General features: G+C 43.5%; 1 protein-coding gene across 1 annotated transcript in view; it reads left to right on the plus strand.

Annotated features, from left to right (window-relative positions):
- SLC35F3 (solute carrier family 35 member F3) overlaps positions 1-17,142 on the plus strand; it is a 404,617-nt gene that overhangs the window by 276,743 nt on the left and 110,732 nt on the right. The window lies entirely within an intron of this gene.

A 17,142-nucleotide genomic window follows, 5' to 3' on the forward strand; every position in this document is an offset into this window, starting at 1 on the left:
ATTAGCACTTGGCTGTGAGAAGTCTTTGCCAGATTTTTCCCTCACCTGTGATATGTTGTAAACATAAACACAGGAAGGTGTGCTGGCCTGGGCAAACTAACTTGTACTCCAGGGCATCTGACAGATGGTTAACCTGTGAGTCTCAACTCTGGCAGCAGAGTGATTTTAGAGGAAAAAGGAAGGAAATACCTAGCACAGCAGTTAATAGGTGTTCTGGATTAGCACCTTTTGCTCAAGTAAGAAATGATTTCCTGTGAAGGCTTTTTGGTCATTTTCATGTTGATTACATGGATTATGTAAAGTATTTCTTGAAAAAGATGAAACAGTTCCTAGGAAAAGTGTGCTGGATGAGAGTGCAGAACATTGATGTTTTGGGGAGGATTTCACTTTGAGTTATTATTCATAATGCTGCTCTGAACATTTATGTGCCAGTTTCTTTATAGACATATGTTTTCTTCTCTTATGAGTATATACCTAGAAGTGGAATTGCTGGGTAGTATAGTAATTCTGTTTACTCTTTTGAGGAAGTGCCAGGCCATTTTCTGAAGTGGATTTCCACCAGTAGTGGATGAGGACTGTAATTTCTCTACATCCTCTCCAAGAGTTGCTATTGTCTGCTTTTTTTATTCTAGCCATTCTAGCAGGTATGAAGTGGTACCTCACTGTGTTTTTTAAAAATTAATTAGTTTTGTTCATCAACAATTAATAAGTGTATATATGTATGGGGTACAATGTGATGTTTTGATCTATACATACATTGTAGAAAGGTTAAGTCAAGATAGTTAACATGCCTCATTAACTTTCCATTTTTTGTGGTGAGAATGTAAAGAATCCATTCTTTAGCAATTTTGAAATATACAATACATTAATATTAACTGTGGTCACCATTCTCTGAATAGCCAAAGATATCTGGAGCAAAAAGAACAAAGCTGGAGGTATCACAGTACCTGATTTCAAAATATATTATAGAGACATTGTAATCAAAACAGCATGGCAGCTGGGTGCAATGGCTCATGTCTATAATCCCAGCCCTTTGGGAGACCAAGGCAGAAGGATACCTTGAGGCCAGGAGTTCGAGACTAGCTTGAGCAACATAATGAGACCTCATTTCTACAAAACAAATTAAAAATTGGCCAGATATGGTGGTGCATGCCGGTAGTCCCAGCTATTCTGGAGGCTGAGATGGGAGGATTGCTTAAGCCTGGGTGTTCAAGGCTGCAGTGAGCTATGATTGCACCACCACACTCCAGTCTGGGCAACAGAGTGAGACCCTGTCTCAAAAAAAAGAAAAGGGAAAAGAAAGAAACAAAAATCATAATGGCACTGGCATGACAACAGACATATCAACCCATGGAACAGGATATAAAGCCCAGAAGTAAACCCAAGTATTCATGGGCAATTTATTTTCAACAAAAGTGCCAAGAAGACACAATGGGGAAAGAGCAGTCTCTTCAATAAATGGTGCTGGGAAAACTGTATATTCATTCACATGCAGAAGAATGAAATTGGACCTTATCTCAGACATCATATACAAAAAAATCAACTCAAAGTAGATTAAAGACAAATGTAAGACCCGCAACTGTAAAGCTCCTAGAAGAAAATGTAGGAGAAAGACTTTATGACATCGGTCTGGGCAATGATTTTTTGGTTGACTTCAAAAGCATAGGCAACAAAAGCAAAAACAGGCACATGGGATTATATCAACATAAAAAGTTTCTGTACAGCCAAGGAAATAATTAACAGAATGAAGAGACAATCCACAGATTGGAAGAAAATATTTGCAAACCATACATCTGATAAGGGGCTAATATAAAAAAAAAAAATAAGGAACTCAAACAACTCAATAGCAAGAAAACAAATAATCCAATTAAAAAATGGGCAAAGAACCTGAACAGGCATTTGTCAAAAGAAGAGATACAGATGGTCAACAGGTATGTGAAGAAATGCTCAACATCTCTATCAGGTAAATGCAAATTAAAACCACAATGAGCTATTACCTCATACCTGTTAGAATGCAGTTACCAAAAAGGTGAATAATAGCACACGTTTGGTAAAGGTGCAGAGGAACAGGAACAACACACTGTTGGTGGAAATGTAAATTAATATCACCATTTCAGAAAAGAGTGTGGAGGTTCCTTTAAGCCTAAAAACAGAACTACCATATGATCCAGTAACCCCACTTCTGGATATAGAGCCAAAGGAATTAAAATCACTATGTCAAAAAGATATCTGTGTTCTCATGTTTATCATGGCTTTGATTTGCGTTTCTCTGATGGCTAATGATGTTAAGCATCTTTCATGTGTTTATTGGCCTTGGTATATCTTCTTTTGGGAAATACCTCTTCAGATTCTTTGCCCATTTCTTAATTGGGTTGTCTTTTTATTATTGAGTTGTAAGAGTTCTTCACATATTCTAGATGCAAATTTCTTATTAGATATATGATTTGCAAATATTTTCTCCTGTTCCATGGGTTGTCTTGTCAATTCTTTGATGGCGAGAAGCACGAGTTTGCTGTTGTGCTTAATGCCTTCCCTTCTGACAAAACTGCCTGATAACCTTACCAGATGCCCTAATTCACCCATCATCTCTTCCAGGAGTCTCACATTTTCCCAAAAACTTCCATTTGGATCTGGGAAGCACTTACATGGCCTTTTATTTCTTAAAATTAAGTACATTTTTTCCTAAAGGCACAATTTCCTTTCCCAAAAACAGTCATTTCAAAGACACTATAAATTTCCTGAATCTTGTCCAAAGTTTAAAACTGATATCCAAGAAGGAGTGGCCTCTTTATTTTACCTCCAGAAATGTCTCTGAAATGCAGGCAGGTCCCATCAATCTAAGATACTCTCAGCTTCATTGCAGCTGCAGCTGCAAGACAGACCTCGTCATTTTGGCTGTTTGTGCACTTCTGGAGGTATATTTAGGTTGCTTCTATTTAGTGTTCCCAGAATAGCCATAGTTTTTTGTTTCTCTCTCATCCTCTTAGTTTTATTCCTTCCTGTCCCAAACTGCGGGTGATATACAAGATGATTTCCAAAACCCTTTCTACCTCAGAGAGTCTATCTCTTAAACAGTGTCCAGGGCTTCCTTTGCAGGAGCACAGTATATCATCTGAGGCCATAACCCACATCCACTAGCAAGCAGCAGAGAACAGTCACCAAATGCAGGAGCGGCCCCATGGCTCACAACTGAATTGGGCTCATGTACTCCAAATCCCAGTGTGATTTCATCACTACTATTTAGATTCATAGAGAAGTATCCTATGAATTAATATGTAATGTGCTTGGATGAAGACAAACTTGGGTTTACCTCTATCATTTCTGGGCGGGGTTGTAGCTAAATATTGTGCAATGGAAGTGATTTTTGATTCCTTTTCATGCTAACAACTTAAGCTGACATATTTGATAGTTTCAACTAGCTCCACCAGTGGTTGAGTAAAATTTTTTGTGCTTCATGTTGTCCATCCCATTAATAAATCAAATAATGCTGCAGGTACCATGGTTACATGTGCCTTAAATTTTGAGAACAACACTGCCAGAGACAGATTTTCAAGTTACAAACATCCTTCATATCTTAGATGATGTATTAGATTGCTACAAATCCCAAATTAGAATCCTGCTATCAATAGAGCATTTAATGCCCATTCACTTTAAATAAGCAATCGAAGCTAAAATAAAACTCAGTGAGCTTCTCCTGTGAGTATTTCCCACAAATTCAGCTCAGCAGAGAGCTCTTCTGAGGATAGTCCCCACCCCCAGGAGTGAAATATAAGACTTGAATGGGTTGATGCCTGATAGTTTTCTGCTGATGATGGTTTTGGTTTTGGGTGTGGTTTTTTTCATCTTTGCAGTTTTACAAAAAGCAATGGTTTAAAGAAGGGGTTAACAGCAGGCGGATTGTAGTGAGCCAAGATTGCTCCAGTGTACTCCAACCTGGGCTACACAGCGAGACTCCTTCTCAAAAAAAACAAGAAGGGGTTAAGGTGTGTGTGCAAATGCAATAGCAAAGACATGGAATCAACCTAAATGCCCATCAATGATAGACTGAATAAAGAAAATATAGTATGTATACACCATGGAATACTATGCATATAGTATAAAAGGAACAAGCTATAAAAAGGAGCAAGATCACGTCCTTTGCAGGGACATGGATGGAGTTGGAAGCCATTATCCTCAGCAAACTGACACAGGAACAGAAAACCAAACACCACATGTTTCACTTACAAGTCAGAGCTGAATGATGAGCACACATGGACACATGGTGGGGGACAACACATACTAGGGCCTGTCGGGCAGTGGGAGTGGGAAATAGAAATAAAATAAAATAAAACCTTTTTAAAAAGAGGTGTGCAAAATGCACAGGGCCGTGTTTTAAACAGTGGCAAAGAAAAAAAGTCAAGAGACAAGGGGGAAGTCTTGAATTGTGTCATAGTTTGTTCATTTGAGCTTTAACATATCAAAACCAAATAAATTTACACCAAGGAGTATTTATATTGATAAACAATATGTAATGGGAAAGCACAAACCCATTTATAAACACCATATCTAAATAATAATTTCTAACCAGTGTGCCCTGAAGCTGATTGCCTGTGAATGACATGCTGGCAGGGATGAAAGCAATGCGTTGAGGGCTGTTTGGCTCTTTTTTCCACCACTGTGCCAGAGCACGAGCCTCCTTCGTGGGCGGGAGCCCTCCACATTTCAAGCAGCTGCCATTCCAAGGTGCCAGGGCACCACAGAGATTGGGCAGGATGTGAGGAGATGGCCTGTGCTCCTGTCTAAGACAGATAACAGTACAATAGCCTCTTCACTCACACATACTCAAAGGAAAAGTCAAAAACCATCTGTCAGCTGAAATGAAGAGGTGGGGGAGAGAGCTAGGAAAGGCTGCGGTGAGGCAAGGCTGGAGCAAAGACAGAAGCATCCTAAAGAAGCAGCAGGCAGAAAAGGCAACTAACTGCTCCTTGCTAAACCACCAATAGAGAGCTGTCCCTGGGTGGAATTTCCGAGCAACCAATGACTCTCCCCAGCTCAGAGCTCCAGGTATGGATTCCTTCATTCCTGAAGGAATGGTTGGAGAAAACCAATACTGTTACTAAAAGCATCTCTCACCTCCTTTCTCCATGTTTCATTACCATCATGTTCTGAAAATTTATATTGCAAGAAAAAATAAAAGGGATGTGAGAAAACAAAATGTTTAAAATATGGAAAATGGGAGTGATTATTTACTTTTGATGCTATAATAAACATACTTATAAAAAGACAAATGGACAATGACATTAAAAGCACAGACTTAAAAGAATTTTACATTTTACGAAACAGAAATTCTCAAAATTTTAAAAGTGAAAAAGGTTTCCTTCTTGTCTTACACATTCTAGTTCATGAAGACATTTCCCATTTTTATTATCATTTGTATCTGTTTACAGGAGACTCATGTTTTAGCCCCCTTAAACTATTCTTAAGCATCAAGAATGGTTTTGGCCAGGCACAAGGGCTCACGCCTGTAATCCCAGCACTTTGGGAAGCCAAGGTGGGAGGATCATGAGGTCAGGAGTTCGAGACCAGCCTGACTAACATGGTGAAACTCCATCTCTACTGAAAATAGAAAAATTAGCCTGGCATGCTGGCATGTGCCTGTAATCCCAGCTGCTCAGGAGGCTGAGGCAGGAGAATCGCTGGAACCTAGGTGGCGGAGGTTGTTGTGAGTCAAGATCACACCACTGCACTCCAGCCTGGCAACAGAGCAAGACTCCATCTCAAAAAAAAAAAAAAAAAAAAAAAAGGGTGATTTCAACCCAATCCCCCAATGAATTGAATTTTAAAAGCAGACAGCCTTCTCTGTCAGAGAAGTCTCAAGGAGAGAATGACTCACTGTTGTTACCTGTGGTAGTTAGAAAACATGAAAACTTTTAAAAAGTGGAAGTTTATTCAATTTTTTTCTAAATATATGTGAGCTAGGTATAGATCTTATGTAGATAACATATGTACACATATATGTTGACTGATAGGATCTCCATAAGGAATATGTAGTATGCGTAACGATTATGTGGGCTGTCAGATGCATGCCTTTTTTCCTCTCTAGCATTTTCCGTGTGTCATTGAATCACTTATTTTCGTAGCTGTCTTATATTCTTTTGTGTAAATACACCATACTTTATTTCCTATTTGCCTTCTGATGAACGTTTAGGTTATTTCCAGTGTATTAATAGAAATAAAACTTGGATGAACATCTTTGTAGCATATCTATATTCACATCAGATTATTTTTTAGAAAAAAGTTTAAAAATAAAAACAGTGAATAAGAGGCCAGAACTTTGATATATATTATCAACCTTCAAGAAGGATATATCAATTTTTATTCTCATCAGCAGTGCATGGAATCTCAAAAGCAAAACAAAGATTGACAAAAACCCAAAAATAAATTTGGACTAGATCATGTTGAAAGGTTCCCATCAAGCTTTAGAACATGATTATCTTGTTGATACACTCGGACAAACACAAACCCCGTGTGATTCCCCTGCCAAGGGCTCGGGCTGGTCACAATTATGATGGCCCAAAGCTTCACCTCAGATGCACCCCTGGAGCCCTGGGGAGCTCACCTTTGTCCTAGTGCCTAAGGAGCTATTTGTTAAAAGGTAGTTTAGGAATCCACAAGCCAGAAATACTGAGGCACCAACTACATAATTTTAGGAACAAACCATGTATACATTTAGTCCTCCAAACCCTGCCGGGAACTCTAGGGAATTATTGGGAATTCAGTTGACTTTTGGCCGTACACTAACAAATCCATCTTTGGGAAAAGGCATGACTCACAGTGGCTCAGTCAGGAGCAGGACACACCTCTACACCTCATCTCTTTTTGCTTTCGTCCAGCTTTGGCAGGACCTTCTCTTTCTGCTTCACAAAAGGAACAGTCTTTGCCTGAAGTAGGATTTTGGGTTGTGTGCTTCCTTTTGCAAAAAGCGAGGTGTGTTGCTCAAATCTGATTAAATTTTGGAACATCTCTCTCCCTTTTTCCTGCGGCTACTCTTCTGGTGACTAGTGCAATTTCTTGTGAATACAACTGACTCTAAATGCCCAGTGAAGCCAACAAATATGTGAAAAACAAGGGAGAAAGAGCCACCCTCAGTGCTTATTGGTGGAAAGACACAATTATTTCTTTGGAGCACTTTATATTTTTTTGGTCAATAGGGTCATTTGGCAATCTGTGACATGCAAAATTTTCACTCCCATTCAGTGAGTTCCCAGGACAGTTCCAGCGGACTTGGAAGGGCCACACTCTGAGGTAATGGTCTCAGCATGTCCTGCCTTCAGGGAGTGTTACTTATCACAGCTCACCTTCATGGTTACTACGCAGAACATAGCACCAGGAACAGAGTGTCTTCTTTCAGTGAGGTGGTAGCCCAAGAGACAGTGCTCAAAATCTCTTGAACCTGAGAGGCAGAGGTTGCAGTGAGCTGAGATCACGCCACTGCACTCCAGCCTGGGCAACAGAGTGAGACCATCTCAAAACAAAGAGAGGATGCCTGAGAACAGCTAGCACCAGGAATGCTGGAGTTGTACTCCCTCCCACTTGGAGAATCTAGGCTTACTGGACTCCACTAGAGCTCTGACCTTGAAGCCAGTCTGAGGGGCAGAAACAGCTAGAAGTCTAGAGAAGGGCCTGAGGGTTTCTAATAAAAGAAATTCGGCCAAGAATCAAATCCAGTGCTATGAGCGAGTTGTTCTTTGAGATGGAGAGAAGCGTGCACCAATATCCAGAAGAAAATTCCTCACTAGAGGCAAAGTATGCCAGCACCAAGCCCTCAGGAAAGCAAACAGAGCAAGGAGGAGGGTTTTAGGAGCCAGAAATCCAGGGGCCTCCCCCTGCCTGAGCAGATAGCAGAAGACACTCCCCAGGAGGCTCCTCTTGCCTGAGATGACCAGGGGAGTGGGGGGCGCAGGGGGTGGTGGGTGAGGGGTCCGCGTAGAGGAAGGAGGAAAATAAGGCTATGTTGGGAGGAAGGACCTGCCGGTGAGGTCGCGCTGTGGATGAGGAGGAGGGTGTGGGGAGGGAGGACTTGCTGGTGAGGATGTTATAGGGATAAGGGGCACGTGGCAGCTGGGGGAGCTAGGAAATGCAGAGAGGCAGGGAGATGTGATAAGTACTTTTCAGCACCTCTCTGTGTGACACTCCATAAACCCACTGCACCACTCCTACATGAAAAACACTGCAGAGCTTTTGTGATCTTTGCAGGCATCTGGTGTTTATATGATGAGTGAAGCGGCAGAGCTGGGTCAGGTATTAAGAAGGCCTGGTTATTTCCTAGATCCACTGGCCTAAGCAGGCAATCAGGGAGGAGAGTCAGTTTCTCTGGTAGCAGAAAAGAAGTCAGCAGGGGATGAGGGACCGTGTGAGGAGCAGGGTGCCCAGAGGCAGCCAGCACCCAAGGGGTTCTCACTGTGCAGCGCTCCTTTGAGTCATGGCAGGACTTCCTGGTTCCTGGTGGGGAGCGGGAGGCTATTTCCAGAGGGGGCTATTTCCTGTGGCGGGGGGGCTATTTCCAGGGCTCACATTGCCTACCTCCAAAGATGTGCCTACCTTGACCCCTGGAAAACTCCTGCTTCTTTCTGCCCTAGTGACTTTCCACGCATTCATTCACCCAACAATGATCATTGATACCCTGTTTACGGACAAGGTCCCTACCATGGAGAATTGACAGCCCAGCAGGAAGCTGGAGCAAGTATACAAATAACTTCAGAGCAAGTCAGAACATGATGGCTGCCTTTGGAGAGAGGCAGAGGGCTTCGCAGTGCAGAGGAGACCCCCATCTCAGAGATCAGGACTTCTGAAACTGGGTCTGCCCAACGTTGGGCTTCCAAGAACCTCATTGAACAAGACTTTGCCTGCAGGTCCGGCCAGCCTATGCTCAGGATAACTAAGGAGTGGAGCCACAGCAACATCCTTCCCAAATCTGGACGTCTTCCTCCAACTCAAGCCCAGCCTGAGGGCCAATCCCCTTGATTCACCCTTGGAAACAGACACCAGCCAAGGGAGCCGTCTCCTGGCGTTGACAGGGATCCGATTTAGGTCAGTATTCTAGTTCCCACTCCACAGAGGAATCTGACTGGAGGCCAGCTGTGGTCGATGAGTCATCCGGAACACAGGCAGGCAGCTATTTCCGAACTAAATGGCATCTGATCTCCCTCCTCACCTTGAGTCCAGTGCCCTGGTCTCCAAAAAACACTTCCTCTGAGATCAAACCAGGGAGAGAGACACAGAGACCTGAGCAGAGGGGAGCCACCGTTGCTTCATCACTCCTGGTGCCATGCAGGCGGCAAAGGAACATCTGGGATAAAGCAGGCAATTCTAATAGATTCTACCTCCTTCCTTTCTCCCTCCCTCCTTCCTCCTTCCTTCCTTCCTCCCTCCTTCCTCCCTCCCTTCTTTCTCCCTCCCTCCTTCCTCTTTTCTTCTTTCTTTCTTTCCTTCCTTCTTTCTTCCTTTCTCCCTCCCTCCTTCCTTCCTCCCTCCCTCTCTCCCTCCTCCTTCCTTCCAACCTTCCCAGCTGCCTTCCTCCTTCCTCTTTTCCTCTTTCCTCCCTTCCTCCTCCCTCTTTCCTCCTTCCTTCCTCCCTCCCTCCCTCCTTCCTCTCTCCCTCCCTCCTTCCTTCCTCCCTCCTTCCTTCCTCTTTTCTTCTTTCCTTCCTTCCTTCCTTCCTCCCTCCCTCTCTCCCTCTTCCTTCCTTCCTCCCTCCCTCCTTCCTCTTCTTTCCTTCCTTCCTCCTCCCTCCTCCCTTCTTTCCTCCCTCCTTCTTCCTTTCTCCCTGCCTCCTTCCTCTTTTTTTCTTTATTTCCTTCCTTCCCTCCTTCCTTTCTTCATTCCTTCCTTCCTCCCTCCCTCCCTCCCTACCTTCCTTCTTTCCTCCCTCCCTCCTCCTTCCTTTTTTCCTTCACACCCTCATTCCTTTCCTCCCTCCTTTTTTCCTGCTTCTCACTTGGAACACCTACTATATGAGCCATATACTGTTTTAGGCACCAAATCAGAGATGACCCTTTCCATTATGTAAGAGACTGAAAATAAAGACTGATGTATATTGATTCTTACTATTTGCCAGGTACTATTATAACCGCTTTACAGATATTAATTCTTTTAATCTTCAACACAGCCAAATAAGGCAGTTACTATTATTATCTCCATTTTGGAGAAGAGACATCTGGCTGAACATGGAGAGATGAAATAGCTTGCCCAAATAAAACCATATATAAGCAGTGCCCCCTTTCTGTACCAATTCACGCTATTGGAAGAAGTTTCTGGAAGCTGGCATGACCACTTCCCAATGGGAAGGGGGTATCATTTCTTGAGTACCTACTGTGTGCTAGACACTGTGTTAGTCCCCCAACACCCCCAATTTCTGTGTTGGCCACCCAGCTGACCTCTGGAAGGTCCCAGGAAAGGGAGCCTCACTCTCCCCTAGGGGTCCAACCTAGGAACTCCCTCCCAGCAGTGCCCTGCTCAGCTTCCACTGTGCCATGATGCACTCCTCCAGAAGCCAGCATCCAGTGTTCACTGCTGAGCACAGGACAGGCCCCTGACTTGGATTCACAGAGGAAGCAGGCAGACACCCTGGTGCCCCCATCTCCGTGCCTCTGTTTTGGTCGTCATGATCCTGACTCTGGACTCCAGCATCACCACAGGGTCAGCTGCTGTGTGTCACCCTGAGAGAGTCCGGAGGGGCCGGGGAATGAGTCTGGAAGCCCAGTGGCCTCACCTCTCAATGTCCTGTCCACAGCTGGAGTTACTCAGCCTTGGTGTTCCTCCTTAGAGAAAGAGGAGAAAGCTTCATGGAACCCTAGTAGGTCTGAGTTTGTCATACTGAGGCATGTTGCTGCCTGGGGAAGAAAAGAGACATGTGAGGTTCTTGTTTTCCTGCCCTTGCACTTGGAGTTATTGAAAAGTATGTCAATGATCCCTGCCAGGCGAGGGAAGAGAGCTTCCCAGTGCATGGGAGTCCATTACTTGGCCATCACTAGGCTTTCTGTCTCTCCTGTTGGACACGCCAGTGCTTGCCCCACTCAGAAGACTTCTGAATATTGTGGACTGATGTACTGGGGTGAAATTCCACATCTGGTTCCACTTTAAGTGATTATTTTTAAACACTGGTAACCATAAAAATAATTTGTTATTCTCATTATTTAATACAGTGATGGACTATTACACAGTGTTGATATTTCAGAGTAAATTAATTAAAGTGGTCTGTTTTCTGACTATTGAAAACCATAGCTGGATTTAACATTTATGAATTTATTCTGAACACATTAAGTAAAGGTCTTCACATAACTTACATGAATATAATTTTAACAGTATTTTTCCTCCTCCCTCCTTCCTTCCTCCCTCCTTCTTCCTTTCTCCCTGCCTCCTTCCTCTTTTTTTTATTTCCTTCCATCCTTCCTTCCTTCCTCCCTCCCTCCCTCCTTCCTCTTTTCTTCTGTCCCTCCTTTCTCCTCAAAAATCTATTTAATTAACTGGAAAAAATCTATTTAATAAAAAATCTATTTAATTAATGAATGAAAGATAATGTTAAGGTCTTTGTAGGCAGTGACAATTGTAACACATAGGAAAATAATTCCATACACCCCAAATTTTAAAGGCTAACAGGACCTAGGAGATTATCTAGTTGATGTCTTTCTAAACTTTCTTTTAGCCATGACATCTCTTTTATAAACCAAATCTAATATAGGACCCCAACAAATAAAAGTAGAGTTGCTGTGCAGAGACCAAGAAATAGTTTGGAACGAGCATGGTGGTCGTGCCTATAATCCTAGTGCTTTGAGAGTCCGGGGCAGGAGGATTGCTTGAAACCAAGAGTTTGAGACAAGCCTGGTGTCACAGTGAGCTCACATCTCTACAAAAGAAATAGTTTAAAAATTATTCAGGTGTGATGGTGCACACCTGTAGTCCTAGATGCTCAGGAGGCTTAGATGGAAAGATTGCTTGAGCCCAGGAATTCAAGGCTGCAGTGAGCTGTGATCACATCATGGCACTCCAGCCTGGGCAACACAGCAAGATCCTGTCTCTTTTATAAAAGAAAAAAGAAAAGTATACAGCTGGAAAACTGCCAGAGGGGTCTAATTCTTTCAGGCCCAAATCAGGAAACTGAGGCCAGAGGAGACTTGGCGACCACTCAAGGTTGGCTGCTTCTTCCTGGAAGAGCTGGAGTTCAAACTCAAGATGTTGGCTATACTTTAAGGCATTTTCCATGCTCTGTTGGTCTCAAGGGAATCGTAAGTATCACTTAACTCTAGCAAATGGATTGATGCCTTATTGGAATCGTGCAGTGGGACCATAGATATTTACATACCCCTGCGTGGGAATGAAGAGACCAGAGGCCCCTGTGGATGGCGGACGTGTGAACCAGTCCAAGTAGGGTAAGAAGAGGCTATTCGCACAACCCAGGCTAGAATTCTGTACTGGGAAGAAGAGTAACAAACCTCCAGAATCCAAGGAATCAGGTGGGCCCGATGTAGCTACCCTCTTCCTGATGATCAGCCCCGGCCTGTCTGCTTTCTCATTCTAAAGGGCCATGGCTGGGTCCTCACCCTGGGGGTCGCAATTTCAACATAGCCCCCTGGGACGTCGAAGAAACTGGGCATTTTGACTCCTTTCTTATCTAGGACTCCTTTCTTACTGCTTTTCGCTGTGGTTTGCATGTGAGGAGTTGGGAGGAGGCAGGGAGTATAAAACTTACACTCCTGGCATGTGAGCTCTGCATCTGTTCCCTTCTATATCTACCCAGCACACCCACTTCAGCATCCAGACCTCTGCTGAGATCACAAAACCCAGTCACTCTTCATAAGTCTGCCATACCAGACTACCATAAATTGTCATTAAATACCCACCCAATTCCCAGCCACATCAATGAAAAAACAAACAAGAGAGTGGGGCTGGTGATAAAGAACAGGCTTCTATCAGAATAGACACTATCGCACATCGCTGAGGAGATCCTTGGCTTTGATGAGCAAACTGTTGCACAGTACATTCTTAGAAGAAGACAAGGAAGACCTATTTAATGAGTTAAATCTGAAAAAGTCAGCCCAGTTCCTTTTCCCAGTTCCTGTAATACTAAAGTCAAGACAGATAGGTGCCCAATGATCTTATCCCGATATTATCTCATGCTAACAACCTCAAAAGAGGAATAGGGGTCAGAGGTCAAATGACCCATCCTTTTGTCTGGATATTATTTATACAGTATTGTTGCCATTGATGTATCGGGGTCTCAGCTCTCTTCGCTGGAAGAAGTAGAAGAAGTATTGGCACATTTTTGGTGGGGAGGGAATGTGAGATTGGAGTTTTTGTGAGATTTGAGTTTTTAGGTGGGACTTGGGCAATTTCCTAAGTATCCTAGAATAGGTTATTATGGCCTGACTCCAGTGAGGCCATAAAAAAAAAAATGCTCCAGTGAAGCTTTAAATTGTTGGAATTCTCAAAACAGTAGTGCATGCTTATACACCAGTACACCATTAGCTTCCTGGATAATTTTGTTTATGTGAGTTTTTACACAGGCATTCCCACCACATCCCACTCCCAAAAAGAAGTGTCCAGTTAAGGAATGTCCGTACTCATATGGTCAAGCAGACAGAAACCTCCTGATTTGAAAAGGAGTATGGGAAGCTTAGTTTTTTGAGGGGTAGCAGAGTAGAACGGGGGCAGCTGTTGAAACACAACAGAGCAGACAGAGCACATAGGACTGATGGGGTTGAGAATGGAAAATGAAAAAGAGAAACAGCATTGAGTGCTTAAAATTAAAGGGAAGAAGTTGAGATGGCAATTAGTAACTCCTCTTCGGTAAGCAGAAGTTAACAGACATGATAAGGTGATGACCTCCCAAGTATAAAAAACTCCTGAGATAAGCTGTATGTGAACAAAAAGGATTTAGTGGTCTTTAATAGTATTTGTTAACTATTTGACTTTATATACGACATTGCATTAAACAGAAAGTAGATATTTTAAAAACAGACAAATGTTTATTGAGTACTTGTGATATGGTTTGGCTGTCTCCCCACCCAAATCTCATCTTGAATTCCCATGTGTTGTAGGAAGGACCCACTGGTAGGTAATTGAATCATGGGGCCAGGTGTTTCCCATGCTGTTCTCATGATAGCGAATAAGTCTCATGAGAAATGATGGTTCTATAAGGGGGGGTTTCCCTACACAAGCTCTCTCTTTGCCTGCTGCCATCCACGTAAGACGTGACTTGCTCCTCCTTGCCTTCCAGCAAGATTGTGAGGCCTCCCCAGCTATGTGGAAATATTAGTCCATTAAACCTCTTTTTCTTCCCAGCCTTGAATATGTCTTTATGAGCAGCATGAAAACGGGCTAATATAGTAAATTGGTACCAGTAGAGTGAGGCATTACTGAAAAGATACCCGAGAATGTGGAAGTGACTTTGAAACTGGGTAATAGGCAGAGGTTGGGACAGTTTGGAGGGCTCAGAAGAAGATAAGAAAATGTGGGAAAGTTTGGAACTTCCTAGAGGCTTGTTGAATAGCTTTGCCCAAAATGCTGATAGCGACATGGACAATGAAGCCCAAGCTGAGGTGGTCTCAGATCGAGATTAGGAACTTGTTGGGAACTGGAGCAAAGGTGATTCTTGGCATTTTGCCTCTGCCCTAGAGATTTGTGAAACTGAACTTGAGAGAGATGATTTAGGGTATCTGGCAGAAGAAATTTCTAAGCAGCAAAGCATTCAGGAGGTGACTTGGGTGCTGTTAAAGGCATTCAGTTTTATAAGGGAAGCAGATCATAAAAGTTTGGAAAATTTGCAGCCTGATGCAATAGAAAATTTGCAGCCTCAATGCAATAGAAAGGAAAATCCCGTTTCCCGAGGAGAAATTCAAGCCAGCTGCAGAAATTTGCATATGTAACAAGAACCTGAATGTTAATCACCAAGACAATGGGGGAAATGTCTCCAGGACATGACAGAGGTCTGCACCACAGTCCCTTCCATCACAGGCCTGGAAGCCTAGGAGGAAAAGATGGTTTCTGGGGCCAGGCCCAGGGTCCCCATTCTGTGTGCAGCCTAGGGACTTCGTGCCCTGCATCCGAGCTGCTCCAGGAGTGGCTGAAAGGGGCCAACATAGAGCTTGGGCTGTTGCTTCAGGAGGTGTAAACCCCAAGCCTTGGCAATTTGCATGTGGTGCTGAGCCTGCAAGTGCAGAGAAGTCAAAGATTGGGATTTGGGATACTTTACCTAGATTTCAAAGGATCAATGAAAACACCTGGATGCCCAGAGAGAAGTTTGCTGCAGGAGTGGGACCCTCAGTGCAGAAGTGAAATGTGGGGTCAGGACCCACATACAGAGTCCCTACTAGGGCACTACCTAGTGGAGCTGTGAGAAGAGGGTCACTGTCCTCCAGACCCCAGAATGGTAGATCCACAGACAGCTTGCACTGTGTGCCTGGAAAAGTCACAGACACTCCGCGCCAGCCTGTGAAAGCAGCTGGGAGGGAGGCTGTACCCTGCAAAGCCACAGGGGCAGAGCTGCCCAAGAACATGGGAACCCCCCACCCTTACGTTGGCGTGACCCAGATGTGAGACATGGAGTCAAAGGAGAGCGTTTCAAAGCTTTGAGATTCAACTGCCCTGCTAGATTTTGGACTTGCATGGGGCCACTTCATTTTGGCCAATTTCTCCCATTTTGAATAGCTGTATTTACCCAATGCCTGTACCCCTATTGTGTTGAGGAAGAAACTAACTTGCTTTTGATTTTACAAGCTCATAGGTGGAAGGGACTTTCCTTGTCTCACATGAGGCTTTGGACTGTGGACTTTTGACTTAATGCTGAAATGAGTTAAGACTTTGGGGGATAGATGGGAAGGCAAGATTGGTTTTGAAATATGAGAATATGAGATTTGGGAGGGTCCAGGGGTAGAATGATATGGTTTGGCAGTGTCCCCACCAAATGTCATCTTGAATTCCCATGTGTTGTGGGAGGGACCCACTGGGAGGGTTATAAATTCAGGCTTTTGAATAGTTCACACTTGGATTTAAATCTCCGCTTGTCCAGTTACTCATTCTGTGACCTGTGACATTATCCTCTCAGCCTCAGTTTCCCCATCTACGAAACGAGGTAACAACAATGTTACAGAACTTTTGAGAGTAGGATATGAAATTATTTATGTAAAACAGTTAACATAAATAATACATAAAGTGTGCTCAAAAACGTGTCCAATTATTATGTGATATTTGTTTAGTTACTGTATATAATAAATGTTATTGTTGAACTTGATGGAACACATAGAAGTATTATTTTGCAGTAAAAAGATCCTCTTTAATATACAATATGTAATTCTCTTGCTGTAAGCTTATTTGAGTTTAAATTTTCCAAAGAAGGAAATGGCTTATTGGCTTATTGTAGTGTCATCACTAGGAGTCTTGGAACTTTTCCTGTAAGAGGCATATAATGTGGAGGGGTACCACTAGAGGGCTCTGCAGGGACCCTAAATACCTTTTCCTTGGCTGTAGTGATGGAGAAGCAACCCTGAGAAGCCCTGACCTTTTGGAGATCAGAGCCATTCCATTCATTACAGCTGTTCAAGAAGGCAAGTAATAACAAGAATGCCACAAGAGCAACTCCTCGGAGCCACTTCTGCCAGAGAGCTGGGGGGTGCAGGTGGATGTCACCAGAAACAACTGGTAGATGCTGAGCTGAGAAACCCTATTGCTTGAATTTCCCTCTCTCCTATACCACTCCACAGAGCTACCCTTGTGGGGACTTGGATGACATAATACAATGAAATTTTAACTTTGAGACAGGAAACCGGATAGTATTGAAGGTTCTGAAATTCTAGGCAAAGACCTAACCAACAATAACAAGAAAACCCACCTTGAATCTCAACTGATCCTTGAGGCTGCGACCCAGACTGATGTTTGGGCATGTGTAAGGGGGATGAGCACAAGGCCCTGGGAGTTCTGGGGCTGCATGAGCCCTGTGTGTCCTATATGCGGGGATGATGGCAGGGCACCTCTGATGATGCACTGTCATGGGATAAATGCCCCTCTGGACTCTGTGGTCACTCGGGGATTGTGCTGGCAAGTGATGCAATAGGTATGTATATCATAGCTTTTTAACGAGCACCATCGACCAGTAGCTTACAGCTGTGT

This window comes from Rhinopithecus roxellana, chromosome 8 (genome assembly GCF_007565055.1).
Source record: "Rhinopithecus roxellana isolate Shanxi Qingling chromosome 8, ASM756505v1, whole genome shotgun sequence".
Classification (NCBI taxonomy): Eukaryota; Metazoa; Chordata; class Mammalia; order Primates; family Cercopithecidae; genus Rhinopithecus; species Rhinopithecus roxellana.